Consider the following 15,716-nt stretch of genomic DNA (forward strand, 5'->3'; position numbering starts at 1 on the left):
AAAGGCAACAACATTTTCAAACCCAAATTTTATTGCCTGAAGACATCCCTATTCCTTAAAAAAAAAAAAAAAAAAAAAAAAAAAATTCCTCATATAACAGTGAAACTTCCATTTTATCAAAGCTGTGATTTTTAATGGAGACACAGAAGTTTTAAGCATCATAATCGCTCATGCACATACTTAACCACTTTTCTGGTCTGGAGGCTAGATGAGATTTGAGACTTTCGTTCAGTTATTTTCTTGTGCAGCATTACACATCAATACTAATGGTATACATTAGTTTGATATGAATCAAGAGACAATTTGGTTTTGAAGAATCATCTATCCAAAAAGCAAATCCCATCACAATCTGTTTATATTACTTAATATTTAAAAGCCAACTGTGAAGACTGTCTGGTTTAATAAATACTGGAATTAGCTCCAAATGGAAAACATTTGGAGGAAATAAGAACTAAGCATATTCTTTTCTCTTACTCGGGTTGATTGTGAGTTTTTAGAAAGAATCCAAAAAGTGGACACAGACCAAAGTAGAGGAGTGTACATTTTTGGAGGGAAGACACGGAGCTGGTATCCTGAGACCAGGAGCAGCCAGATGCCATGCAATCCTCTGTGAATCTGGGCATTCAGCTTATCAGAGCTTGCTCAGGGTAAACGTCTTGAGGGAGAAATGGGTCTAAAACCAGAGAACCTCTGTCTGTTCCCACGTTTCCTTATGAGGAAGAAAAGTACAAAAGCAAGAAAAATGTTTACTAATGGCCCTGTAACTGTAATGAGCAGTTCCCCATCCCTCCTCTATGCTTGTTAAAATAAATAATAGTGAGCTACATCCTGCTGTCTTTTCTAGAATAAAGCATCATTTTCACACTTCACAAAATTAGTCTTCTGACTACTTAGTGATAAATCTGACTTTAAATTAGAGCTTCTTTACTATATTTCATTACCTTTGACATTGAAACTGGCCATCTGTGAGTAATGCAGTTTCTTTCTGAGCAGATGATTTGGGGTACAATGACTAACAGGTTCCTGATTACTTCTTGGAAGCTGAGTTAATGGAAAGCATGTTTATTTATAGGTTATTAGCAAATGAATTCTCAGAGAAGAGGAAGTATAGTGCTGGAGTGGTCTGCCCTTGTAAGGATGGTATTGCACTCTCTGATGTTCAAAGGCTCCATATCTCATCCAGCCCTTGCAGAGACTAACTTTTAATTAAAGAAAAGAAAATTAAAAATGACAAAGGTAAACAGAGCAGGCAATTCTTAACAAACTTTCTTCCTTTTCCATGCCTTCTAGACTTCCTAAAACACACAGCAGGGCCAAGTTCATGGCCATGCAGTACTGCAAGTGTTTGCATGGGGCCACCAAGAGAGATGTAGGCAAACAGCGGGGCATTGAGATCTAGTTTCCAGCATTCCTGGAAATAAACACTGGCTGCATTGTGTGTTGCCTAGAGGAGCCCAGCCAGCCTTGTCCAGACTCCTCTGTTTTCCAAGAAGTTGCATTTAGATGTTAAATTGTTTAAACACCTTTTTGACTGACTCCACTTGGCATGTAGAGACCGAAATATCTCTTCTGACTGTTTTGAAGGCAAATGGATGTAATAGCAAATGCTATTATTTCACATAGTAACTCCACTTTGCTGTTTTGCCAATTTTCATTTACTTATAAGTTTGTAGGTTCAGATGGTGTCGCCAAACACATACACAATGCATCCAAGATGAGATTAATGGCATGAAATCTTCCAAATGGTGGGAAATAGAAAATTAGAAACACCTTTTGATTCAGTAGGGAAACAACTGAGTGAAACTCAGAAGTTGTTAAATTAACCTTTTAAAGTACCATTTAATGATACATTTTTAAAAAAACTACTGACTTGAAATAAGTAACTAGAACTTCCTTCCAAATGTTTAGGTGACTTTAAAAATAATTGTGTCTGCAGACTAAAGGTGTGGATGGTAATTCTCAGACTATTTCCTAGACAAGAAGTTTTGGAACTCTTATCTTGCCATTTAGGAACACTCTCCCCTTTAGATGAAGAGCAGATTTGAACAGGTGTTATAATGAAAAAAACTGAAATTGAGACCTGAATTTCCTTGTGAGCCTTGATGTCTGGTAGGCTACCTACCAGACAATTTTAATGAAAGACAATTCAATGAAAGACAATTCTAATTCTTATGATTAAGATCTGGTGTAACTTTCTCCTTCCCTGACTTCTTAATTAGTAGTTGTTGTAGGAATACATTAAATCAGAAGTGGTGCTATAGACATGGTGCCTCTGCTCTGATGATGCAGTCAATGCAAAGGGAGATGGGGCAGAGCCATAATGTGTTATTGCAGCCATATCACTTCAGCAATAGTTTTCACTTCAAGAAATGAAGTGCTGGTTTTGGCTGTGATAGAGTTAATTTTCTTCACAGTAGCTGGTATGGGACTATGTTTTGGATTTGTGCTGAAAACAGTGTTGATAGTACAGGAATGTTTTTGTTATTGCTGAGCAGCGCTTACACAGAGCCAAGCCTTTGCTGCCTCTTTTATCACCCTCCCAGCAAGCAGGCTGGGGGCACACAAGAAGCTGGGAGGCAACCAGCTGTGACTGCTGACCCCAACAGACCCAAGGGATATCTGTACTCTGTGGTATCAGCATATAAAGCCAGGGACAGAAGAAGGACTGTGAGGATGTCTGGAGTAATGGTGTTTGTCTGCCCATGTAACTGCTTGCATGATGAGGTCCTGCTCTACTGGAGATGGCTAAACATCCATCTACTCATGGGAATCAGTGAACTAATTATTTCTTTTGTTTACTTGTGTGCAGCTTCTGCTTTCCCTATTAAACTAGGATTTATCTCAACCCAAAAGTTTTCTCACTGTTTTGATACCATCACCATCCTACTGGTGTTGGAGTGAGCAAGTGGCTGAGTGGTACTTAGCTGGCTGGGGTTAAACCATAACATCCCCAAAATCAGAACTATTTTTAAAAAGGACAGTTATCAATTTGTACACATGGATGGGGCCTGAAATCTGACAGCTCATCTCTGTCCAAGGGACAGAGACTGCATGGGGGCATTTGCTTACATCCTGCTTCTGGCCATTCTACAGGCATATCCAAGAAGAACACCCTTTGTTTAGTGGATGCCAGAATTCACTTACCTCAATAGATGCAGCACTTGGAGGAAGATGTTTTACATGCAAGTGTTTCAGGACCTGCATCTGTGTGTCTTTGATGGGGTGCAAGTCACATATTTAGCCCTTGACAATGTTTGCATGTCTGTGTGTTGCAGCTCTGAAAGTCCTACAAGGAGCTGTTTCTTGCAGTCTGAAGAGTTGCTCATGCATTAATCTCCTCGTGGGTGGTCCAGCACACACACACAGGGAGTCTGCTGGGTATTTCATGGCTCCACCCATGCAGCCGCCACCGCATTATTCAGCCTTAGGCTGGAGGGCAGATCACGGTGTCTGGTGTCAGAGTAAAGGGGCTTAAAATTGGGAACAAATCTTTAAAGAGTTTAGAGAACATTTCATATGCAATGTAAAACAGAGGCTAAAGAATAGAGAAAATCATCTCATTTCAGGTATCTGGAACTTCTTAGCATGAAAAGAAAATAACTGAGTTGCAAAAAAACAAAGCACTTCTCATTACGTGATTTGGGGAATGTCTCTGAACCACCGTTTTGCTGAAGAATAGCCCCTCTTGCCTTTGAGAAATCTGTTTTTCCTCAGAAGGCCTCTGACACCAAGACCCGTTTCTGAGAGGGAGGGTTTATGTATGCAAAGAAAGCTTTATAGCATTTTTCTATGTTAAAATTATTTCTTGCCTATGCAGCTAAGAGCTAGAGTTTTCAATTTTTTTTTATGATTCCTAAGCCAATAACATTTGCTCAAATTCATATGACACCTGCCATCTGCCATGATCTCTAATAAGTTTAATAGTTTGGTCACATTACAAAAACAAATCACATTTAAAAGAGTGAAGACGTTTTGCTCTGACAGGTTAGAGGGGAATTTCTATGCTCACCTACTATAGTGTTTTCTCAAATACTGGAATTTTCTTTCCTGCCCCCCAAAAGCAGATCATTTAAAGCCTATAATTTATCTTTTTTAAGTAAAAACTTATTTATTTTTAGTAATAAGGTCAAAGGTCTTCCAATTTCATGTGTAATAGAAGCCAAAATGAGTGGTTGAAGGGAAATAGTCTGCTCTCTGATACAAGGTAAGGAAGTAATGAGAACAAAGAAAAGCAGCATAGACAAGGCTTCAGCTCACACCCTGACTGATTTGCCTTTTGAGCACATCCTGTAACCACAAAGAAGGTTATAAGAGAGCAGCCTGAAGTTGTTTAATGTGCTAAACAGTAGTGGATGGATGAAGGGGACCAGAGAGTAAGAGAAAATCTCAGAAGGGACAACTTAGGTTTCTTGCTGATTAAAACTGCAAATGAATCATAGAATAACAGAATATACTGAGTTGGAAGGGACCCATCAGGACCATTGAGTCCAACTCCTGGCTCTTTGCAGGACACCCCAAGAGTCACACACTTACTGAATTCTATCTGGCTGGTGCTGTGACCACTTGCCTCAGGAGCCTGTCCCAGTACCCAACCACCCTCGTCAGGTGAAGAACTTTTACCTGACACCCAACTTAAACCTCCCTTGACCCAGCTTCAGGCCATTCCCTCAGGTCCTGTCACTGTCACCACAGCAAAGAGATCAGTGCTGTCCCTCCTCTTCTCCTCTCAAAGAAATTGTAACTGCAATGAGGTCTCCCCTCAGTCCCTTCTTCTCCAGGCTGAACAGACCAAGCAATCTCAGCTACTTCTCCTACAGCTTCCCTTCCACAGCTTTCACCATCCTTGAAGTCTGGATGTATGCAGCTGTTTGCTGATTGCTTCACTTAGTTTTCACATGAATAGTATTGGATATTTTTACCAGCTGTTCAAGAGCCACTAATCACTGAAATAAAACAAATGAGATGTTAATTATTGTAGTTGAAGATAGAATAGATTCACTAAGCTATATCAAATGTCCAGAGCTCATCCCGCCAGTACATTTCCAGAACTGTCTCCCATACAGTTGCAAATGATCAGAACAATGGGATTATGTCTGTTCTACAAGTCACTCCAGCATACAGAGACAGACATAACACCAACAGCCACATAAATGCTGTGGCACCACAATACCAAGCAGGCTGACAAGTTTGAAGAAAACTATAATCCAAAAAGTGCCATCCTTATAGTGAGGTTGAGGACATGGGTGAGCTGTAGGAAAGAGCCATTGCTTTGGGCACCATACAGTATGGCAAGAAACATTCTCGCCTGATTTCTACTTCATTAGTGCAGACAGCAATGAGAGTGATTAGGAATCAAGAGAACCCACATCCAGCAAAGTATTTCTCTTCCTGATTTTTCATCACCAGAATTATTGTATTATCTGCACAGTGCACAGCTTGGCCAACCTGCACTACAGCCTTGTGTCCAAGGTTTGGGAGTTTAGGACACAAAACTCAAGGTGAAAAAAGAGCTGAAAGTGAAGCTTACTTGGAGGTTACCTTGTGTGGTGATGGATGGGTCTAGATACAGCTAATCCTTTTGTTTCTGAGAAATTAACAACCCATTGGTCAAAAGTTTAAGGGAATGCCATTGTCTGGATTTTGTTCATCATGTCTGGATGCAGCAAAATTTCTCTTTCACTTTGTCTTTCAGTCTGTCTAAGGCAAGCACAATGGCAACATTGGTTTTGTCAGTAGAAACAACAGCTTCAAGACGTTCCTGCTGTGCAGCAGGATGTACTTGTGTGCATTTTAGGTTTTCTTCTGGAAGTTTGCGCGGCAAATCCTCACCTGCAAAAGGTAAATTGCATTACTATTCTTTCCCAGGAACGGTGTGGTTGTTATCTTACCAGCAACAGGGAATTGTGGAAAGGTGGTAGAAAAATCAGAATTTAGATGATTTTATCTACATCTAGATGGGCAAGTTGCCATCAGAGACAGTTAAATTCCCAAGAAGGTGGCTAACTCAGTCTGAAGGTAGCAACTAGAGAAAAGGCAGCCCTCCATGTGGTTGAAATTAGTCTCAAAAAGAGTATTCAAAACTTGTACTATCTTCAAAAATGAAGACAAAGTAAAAGGATTGCTTCCTTCCTTTGCAGCTCCCCCATGAGGTACCCACTGAGGGATGTATGCTGTAAAATTACCCAATGTACAAGGTTTATCCATGCAGCTGAAGATCCATTAATTTTACACCTACCAACATTTACATTTGTGAACTTTCTAGTGCACTCTTCCCACTTTTTTCCTAATTTTTTTTCCCTTCACAGTGGAATTCATAGCTGATTGATCAGTATCATAGGATAGGCTCAAGCTATAGGGTTTTTTTTATCCAGACACTTTAGAGCATGATGTTTGGAAAGTGTCCTTGTCTTTATTTAATTTAATTTTATTTCATTCCAACTCTTTATTCCTAATATAACTTTGAACTTGGGGGAGTTGGTGAGGAAGAGATGAAAGGGGAGTGGTTTTGTCAATTCAATTAAGGTGCTCCTTGTAACCAGGACCCAGAACAGTGCTGCTCTGCATTACAGCCACACAGATTTCATTTGAAATTGAACACAGGACCAGAGCTTCTCATGTAATTTGCAAATGAAAACCAGGTGTTTCCAAGTCAGAAGTGCCATGCAATCACTGTATCCTATTTTTTCTACAAAGGTTAATAAGCTCCAAACATCAGAAGAAAATTATCTTGCTAATCAGTCTTTGAAACAAAGAAAATAGAGAAACAAGGATCCTGGCTTTTATTCTTCATAAATCAGGTTTTGGGAGTAATCTCTGTTTGCTTAGAAAATGGACATACTTACTACTTAATATCATCCTATTCTGGGAAGTTTGTCTCAAATCTGATTTCAAGAAATAAATGGTTATAGATTTCTTTTGGCCTAACAGTTTTTAACAAAGTTGCTCTGTACAAGTACCACATATAGTGGATGCCTATGCAACTGAGAGTGTGGTAAGCAAAATTCCCATATCCAGTAGGAAGATCACCACCACTCTCTGAATAATTTGAAAAGTGACTTTCACTTACATCACTAAGTATCAGGCCTCTTTAACGAGGTCTAGGGAAATAGCTAAATAGCCCCAGCTCTTGGATGAAACAAAGAACATGTGTGTGGAACATGAAGACTAAATTCTGAAAATGAAATTGGGTTCCTAAGAGTAAACAGTGTCTTCCTAATATTGCAGTATGACAAGAACAAAATTGCTGTCTCCTTGATGTTAAAGGGATATTTCTAGGGGAAAATATACTTCTGAATGGCAATAAACACTGGTTAATCAAGAGCACATTATGAAAGCAGTAAGATTAAATAACAAAGTAAAAGAGAGTTTAATGTCTTTAATAGACATTCTTTTGTGATCAAATTACATGGAGGATCAGACTTCCATGACATTCTATACAGTGCTGATATTTGTGTCCCAGATGACATACTTTGATACACTAGAAAGTGTAATCTTGGATCCTCACAATTCATCTAAAAAATCAACAGCAACAGAATATTCAACTAAAGCTGCATGGATGTAAGTCCTTGCACACGAAACAGAAGAACAGGAAATGCTAAACAGAAGTTTCACCAGAGTACTTCCAGTCCCACAGGTTAGTGATTACATTGTCCTCTGAATATCAGTATTTTGGGGTGGTGTTTTTCTTCTGCTTTTGTAATTTGAATTGTCATTCAGTAAGTCAAAGAGCTTTACTTCATGGCAGTCTTGTACAGAATTGAAAAATTTTAAAGGCCAGATTGGACCTGATCTAATGTGTAGCATCCCTGCCCATGGCCAGAGGGTTGGAACTAGATGATCTTTAAGGCTCTTGCCAACCCAAAGCATTCAATGATTCAGTGATTAAAGGAAGTGGAATTAATCTGATTAGGAAGGGAACATTCTCTTCAGCACTCAATCAGGTATCCTTACTTTTCACCGATGTGATTTATTCAAATTATTCTCTTCAATTGAAGGACTGCAGCCACAGCTATGGAAATACTGAAGATTATTCTCCACATCCCAGTCAGCTTTATTCAAAGGTGAATGAGAAACTGGCTTAATGGCTTAAGGATATTTACTGTGACATCATTCATCAAAGAGCCATTTTTAATTAAGACAAAAGGCATCCCTTGAAAAGAGAAAAATAATGGTCTTTCGAAGCAAGCAGAAGGGATGTCTCAGTGTGATGAGAACTGCTAATCAGTACATTCCTATGCAAGGCCACCAGAAATTAATTTTCCCTTGAATTTTCAGAGTAACTCTGATTCACTTAGGAAGTTGCTACATGACTTTCTAGAAACATTTTATTGTACGGAGACCTGGAAGATAAGGTAACAAGCCTATTTTTCTGAACAAGCAGGACACATTTTCAGAAAAAAAAATGTCATTATTCCTCCCAATCTGAAATAATATTTTAATATCAGGGAACAAAGACATACAAATATTGCCCCATTTTATCAAATTGCTTGCCCTTGCCTACACTAAATCTGGTAATTTTAAGGTCAGACCAGTATTTTCTACACTGAAGGAAAACAAGCACTCTTCATAATGAATAATGTTTGCTACCACTCAAGAGCACTAAAAACACTGTACTGATAAAGCACTCCTAAAGGAGAAAAAATATCTGCATTTTCCCTTTTCTCTTGGAAGAGGTTGTTGTTGAATACTATTCAGCATCTAGCTTTATACTGTCATTAATATAAGCATAAAGAATTCCAGAGTTTTTTAGTATTAATTTTGTTCTGTAATTACATGGCCTTCTCCTCAGTAGCATGGTGAAAAAACAACAACGGGAAAGCAAATAAATGTTAGGATTGATCATGCCTCAAGCAAAAAGGTAAAGACAGTATACATTTGTCCCTGCATTGCTCCCCAATTTCATTTCTCTCTTCCCTCTTCTTTGACTAGGTCCAGACTCCTCTCAAATAAATTTAGATTCAGTCCTTTCTAAAAATTTTTCTTTGGTTCACAAACAACTAATTTTTGAGCAAACATTTTGTATATTTCTCTAGAGCTGTCTAAGAAGATTCCCTAGCTATATTCATGAAGAGAAGCATAAGAAGAATGTGAATGGTGCAAAAATGAAATTAACAACAAATGCATTATTTTTATAACACTTCAGGTTGGTTTCTGGATGAATTAGCAGAAAATTGATTATGAGGTAAAGTAAAAGCATTTTCAATCTCCCTCAGTACTAACAACAGGTTGAATTAATTATTTACCTTGAGTAAATGTGGGTGATAGACTCCCAATCTAGATCCTAAATGCATTATCACTTAAGCCATATGGCACTTTTTGAGGCACACTTGAAATATTTTACTTTGGTGGATCGAATGCCTGCTTAAACCATCTTGGTTCTTTTTTGTGGTGGGTTGTTCAGACTCATTTCCAGAAAAGCTCAGACATGTCTGCTTCCTTCAACAACTGTGATTTATTTGGAAAATTCTCTGTTTCTCTGCATCTCTGTGAGTTTCTAACCTACAACATCCAACTGCTTTCATAGGAAAACAACTCTGCCTCTAGCAACAGGGATTAGATCACACTAACCACCTATGTTTCCCTTTTGCAACTATAATATTGTCTTAAGTCTATTTCTGTTGTTGAAAAAAGTTGTCTTTGTGCATCAAGGACCAAGAATCAGCCTATAACTATATAGTGCAGCTACCAACAAAGAATTCTTTTTCACGCCAGAGGATAAATACCTAGCTTTTACAAGCAGTCTAATGACTAGAAATTCTGCAAGAAAGCCAAACAATAGTTTTTTATTTGGTCTTTAATGCAGTCAGTTCTACTGGAAGAGAGACAGAGCTGTCATCTATATGGGTAATCTTAAATTTCAAAGGTAACTTTGCATATCATGTAAAAAACATAATATATGTTGGGAGTAAACACATACACAGAAAGTCAAATCTTCATCTAGTGTAAAGCAGTACTAACTTCAGTAGAATGTTTTACTTTCATGATCTTCTGAATTGGTCCAACAGTGACAGTTTTAAACATAGGCACAGCAAGGTTCAGGTTAAGACTGATGGAAAATCAGTCAAAGGGACCATGGCTCTACTCTATGATAAGTTGATTTATTAGAGACCTGAGACAAAGGGTGAATTTTGCATTCTGGCATCTCTTGCAGCCCCTAAAACCTGCAAAAGTGGTAAGCATTACCCTTCAGACATCTGCTTTGCTTCCTGATTATGTCCTGACTTTTCTTACCCTTTTATTTTCACCCTGAGGCAAAAAATAATCCTGTTTCTCATCTACAAGCTAGCAAAGGTTTGTTCCTCACAGTGAAAAGCTGTCAGCTGGCTCTGATTAAGAAGGACTCTATCAGGTACTAAGACAAGCTTTCTCACTTGTATAAACTCTCAGAATAACCTCGCTGTGTAAAAAATCTGTATCACCCTAAGTCAATGAGAGTTTTCTCAGTTTTATTAGGACCAAAACACAGTAGTTCTCCATATTTATCCCATAATTGAAAACTAATTTTCTGTAAGCAGCAAAATTGATGCTTCTTTCCACAGAAGAGTAATAATCCATCCAATTTAAAATTGCATAATATCACATTGTTTGGACAACAAGGACAGCAGTGTTTGCTGATATTTTCAAGCATGTGTGCTCAAAGAGGATCTTTGTCTGAGTGGTAAGGAAAAGTTCAATACTAAAGTCATGGTATTCCATTAGCCAGAGCAGATTTGGAAAACTCTCTTCGTAATTGGGTTATATGTCCTTAACAGTCAGAACAATATTAAACTAGCAGTTTCTGAGAACTCTAAAAAGATCTGTTCAAAGCTTTGTAAGCCAAAATTTTCAAAAAGTATGAAAATATTTACACCAGGGAGGATATTCTAAATTTGAATTGTAGATATGTAGAGATGAAGTAAAATGCAGAGAACTTTACAGCTTCATAGTTTCTGAAAACAGGACAATCCATAACTAAAACAGTCAGGAAGAACTTACTGCAAAGATGGTAGTTCCAATAAAAAATTATATTTGATATTTATTTTCATGCTGAGCAGTTTCAAAAATTATTTATTGCATCACATTAACCACAGTATATCTTTTACTATTTTACAGTGAATCGGTAGAAAATTTGTCATTGGCCTCAAGGAATGAGAAATGCTGTCATTCAGAGCCATATCAAAAAACAAGTGAGAGGTATTTAAAAAACCAATTAAATTACTTTTAGTAAAATAATATAATGGAATGAAATGGACTATAATACAGAAGAACAGAATAGTTTCAGCTGGAAGAGACATACAAAAATCATCCAGTCCAACTGCCTGACCCCTTCTGGGGTGACAAAAAGGTTAAGAGGGTGCTGTCCCAGTATCTCAAACACTGGCATACTTGGGACATCAGGCACCTCTCCAGGAAGCCCATTCCAGTATTTCACCTCCCTCTCAGTGAAGAAATGAAGAAATGCTTCCTACTATCAAGTCTAAACCTCACCTGGTGAAGCTTTGAACCATTTCTATGTATTCTGTCACTGGGTATCAGGTAAAAGAGCTCCGTACCTCCCTCTCACTTTCCTCTCCTCAGGAAGCTGAAGAGAGCAATGAGGTCACCCATTAGTCCCCTTTTTTCCAAACTAGGCAAAGCCAGAGCCTTTAGCTGCTCATTACAGCTCAAAAAATATTAATTCACATTTAGAGTAAGTTAGCTTACAATCAAATTATTTTCCTAGGAAATCATACAAACATTTTATAGAGTAAAATTCATTATTAGTTCAGATTAGTCACTTGATACAAATTCCTCATTTCTGTAAACAGTGAGTTTACATTGAAGCCTTTTATGATGAAGAAGTTTTTCAAGTAATTTGACTTCAGCCTTATGAGTCAGAAAGTCGCCAGTGAGTCACATTTCAAATTTCATGAGAAATGTCTTGCTATGGAATCAAGTGACAAGCGAGCTTTTAATTTTAGAACCATGCAGATACAAATTATAAAGTCTTGTCTTTTCTATAAACTTCCTCAGGACTGTAAATGGGGCTCAAACATACTAATACCTACAGCATGGAAAATACACCACATCTTTAAGGTGAAGAGTCCTCTGCTGGCCAGACAACATGCAAGCGTTCACATGCTTTTGGCTGAAGCAGCCCCACGCATTGGAACTCAGTCATCATCAGTATCAGCAAAGACAGGTTTACAACCAGACAGCAGAAAAGCTGGAACACTTTGTTCTGCACATTAAACAGGAAGTGCTCTATTTTCTCCTATACACTTGAAATAGCATTTTCTCTTGCTTCATGCTTTTCAAGAACACTAATACAAGAGAGATGACAACAGCATTTTCTGCAGCCTAACAGCACCCTACTGCCTAACAGCTGTGCCTGCAAGAAACCAAGACCCTGCAGGTTAAACTTTTACCACATAGCTTTCTGGCAGCACAGGATCATTCTAACCACCCTATCTGCAGGTTTTTTTACATCACTTGTGACTGGAGGCTACAACAGGGTATATGTGAGCCATCAGTACATTTGATAAGGTGTTTGAAGAGCCAGTGATCTCATCCCTTCTCTGACAGCACCCACAGGCTGGCAGTGTGACATCTCTCTCTCCACTGTTTATATCTTTAAAGGTAGGATGGCACAGATCTGTCTGCCTCAAGCAGAGAAACAGCTACACAGGTACTGAATACAGGGATTATTTACCTGGGGTACTCCTTGTATGCAACTCTTCATGCCAGTTCCACACATGGAACAATGGGGGAAGGAAAGGCAGTGCTGTTCTTCAGTTGTCACCCAAAAATGTGGTCTTTTAGGAAAATAAGAAATACAACTTTGCTTTTCTAGTCATACTTCCAGCTTATGATGCTCTAAGGGAGAAAAAAAATGTTAAGCATGAGAATCTGAGAAAATTTTCAGAAACTTAAAATCAAGCAATTTTTCAGCAGAATCATGGCTTCAAGGATTGGTGAACAGTCTGACTCAGCCCAGGTTACTGTGAGTTTCTTGCTATCTCTGATCTTTATGTCAATTTACAAGTCTGCCTACTTTTTCCTCACTTGGAATAGTATTTGTCTCACAAAGAATATTTCCTCCCAGCCTCACTGCACATCAGTGCAAGAAAGAAAAACTATACAGACAACAGAATAGTGGAACAATGCCTTTGTTACCTTGTACTCTGTCATTCCCCAGCTGAGACAGGGAAACCCAACATGTCATATGGACATGCATAAAATGATATGGCTTTGCCTTTAATGTTTAGAAAGCAGAAGGGCTAGAAGCAGGTAAGAAAATCACAAAGGCCAAGAAATGAGATCTAAAAATAACTTCTTATGGGGACAGTCATCCAGCAGGGACTCAATCATAAATTTAGTCATGGATATAATGCAAAGGATAAAGGAAAATCAATTGACAGGCCTTGTGGCAGCAGAATAAGTATTCAGACTTATCAGTTAAGTTTTACTAAAGTCAAACAGGGTAATGCTCTAGATCTCACCTCACAGGCTTTAACTGTATATTCTTTCAAAATTATCTTGCATGGTATCTGTTGGAAGTATTTCTCCCAGTAGATACAAGCACAGGTGTCAAGCACCACTGCATGGTATTTGACTCTCAAACAACATAAAACCTATTATGCAGAATGTTTTGTGCTTAATAAGTCTATGTTCGAATCTATGGTTTCTGCAACCCATGCCACTCTAGGCCATCAGAAGCATGAAAATTCTTTACTCTTCGTTCTCAATACTTTATTTTCCCTCAAATCCTTTAATTGCCTGAGACATAAAGTGCTAGCAGTTTATGCAAAATAGGATGCATATGTCCCACACAATAAGATGAGGCTTTGTGGCTAGAAGTCTTTGTGGCTGGAAGTCCTTGTGGTTGAAAGTCTTTGTTGTTGGAAGTCTTTGTGGCTCTAAGCTAAACTGATGACAGGTCTGTGAGTTGCAAATATAATGTACTATTTCATTCATCCAACAATTCTTCCACACCTTTATGAGTGTCTTAAGGAAAGAGGGGCTCAAACAAGCAATTTCTCATCTAGCAAAGATATCCTGGAGATGTCATCTACCAAAGCCAGGTCATCATGAGGAATCTTGTGAGAAGAACAGATGTGGAGAAAGGCAGGAGGGAGAGAGCAGGACTGAAACTCTTACATATTTTTATTTCTCACAAGATCCTGTCCTCCAACAGTCTCAGAAATGAAAAGTGTTAGATGCCTTATCATGCATACCTCTCTTAAATGCAATTTGCACAACATATTGTACTGTCTCTCCTTGAGTCTTCAATTTCACTTTCACCTATTAACACTTATCTTTTCTTAAATCAGTTCCAACTTTTACTCCTGCCAAGTCAAAGTCATTCACCCTTCAAATCTCTATTCCTTGTCAAGTTGCAAAGATATTTTTTATGTGAAGCTGGATCTCTGGCCCTACTATTCCACTCCAAAACTCAGAAAATTAATTTTGCCTTTCTGCTGATATTATTTTCCAACAGTCTCTCTCACTTTTGACATACAGATGTTTAGCTGCTACAACCTTGGTATCTGTCTTTCTTCTCTGAACAACCTGGTCTCAATAGCAGGGTCAGAGCCAGAAGAAACTTTCTCATTGTATCTTCCACAGGTCCAGTTGCAGTTGTTGGAGTCTGTTGTGGAAAAAAGGATTACTTTTGGCTGAAGGAATAGTATTAGGGCTTGGACAAGCCTACTAGATTTCCTATGACAGTTTCCCTGAGTTCTAAAGCCTTCATTCTATAAAGGCTAACTTCCTTCTCAATGTCACAGCCAAGACAAATTCTGTTTTTTAACGCAGTTTTTTTTTTTTGCAATTTCTTCTTTCATCCTTTTTTCAGGCTATGGCCTGTGCTAAGGCTAAGGCCAAAGAAACTTCCCTTCGGGAACAGGTCCAGTTTTCTCTTCTCAGTACCCTGAACTGGGCTTCCTAACACATCCTTGTTCCCAAGCAAAGTTTAAAACTGAAGTTTACCTTAGAGCATTGGACCAAGCTGTCAATCAAAGCTGGCTCCCAAAGCTGTGGTCTACCAGGAAAGAACACAAACAAAACTTCACCAATTTTTAAATCACATGAATTATGCCATGGTTACAAGGACTGAACAATCCTCCTTCTGAATATATTGGCCCCAATATACTGCAGGTTATGAATACTTTTCAGTCTCCTGATTCTCTGCAAATGCAGAGATTACTGAAAAATAGGTAATGAGGCAAGCCAAGAGCTTTCCCAGATGGTCTCCCAATGAAGTCCTGCTGCTCTTTGGCCTTTACGTGCCAGAAAGCAAATTAACTACAAGTTTCTCTCTAAGTCTGAATTTCTTGCTTTTTATCATTTGAAGTCAAACTTCAAGGTATATTTTTGAAATACTAGGAAAACAGGAAATTGTACAGCATAAATTGAAGAGAAGAGATGAAAAGAAATGAAAATTATAATAGCTATGAAACATTTCCAGAGCCCACGGATTACCAACAGAATAACCCATACTGGCTATACTGGCTGTGACAACAGGAGTAGACATTTTTAAAAAATGAAGCCGCCTAAAGTACAAATAGGTTTTAGCTAGGACAAGTTTGATTTTACAATCACAACAGCTTGTAAGTTTTATGATACAAAAGGAAAATCCTTTTAAAATACTCCTTTCACATCTGAAAGATCAGGCAGATCAGTTTTGATTTTAATTTTTAATTTGGGGATTAATAAAACATACAGACAGCTCCATGCAAAACAGTTGTGCTGCTGAA

The sequence above is a fragment of the Haemorhous mexicanus genome, chromosome Z (assembly GCF_027477595.1).
Source record: "Haemorhous mexicanus isolate bHaeMex1 chromosome Z, bHaeMex1.pri, whole genome shotgun sequence".
Classification (NCBI taxonomy): domain Eukaryota; kingdom Metazoa; phylum Chordata; class Aves; order Passeriformes; family Fringillidae; genus Haemorhous; species Haemorhous mexicanus.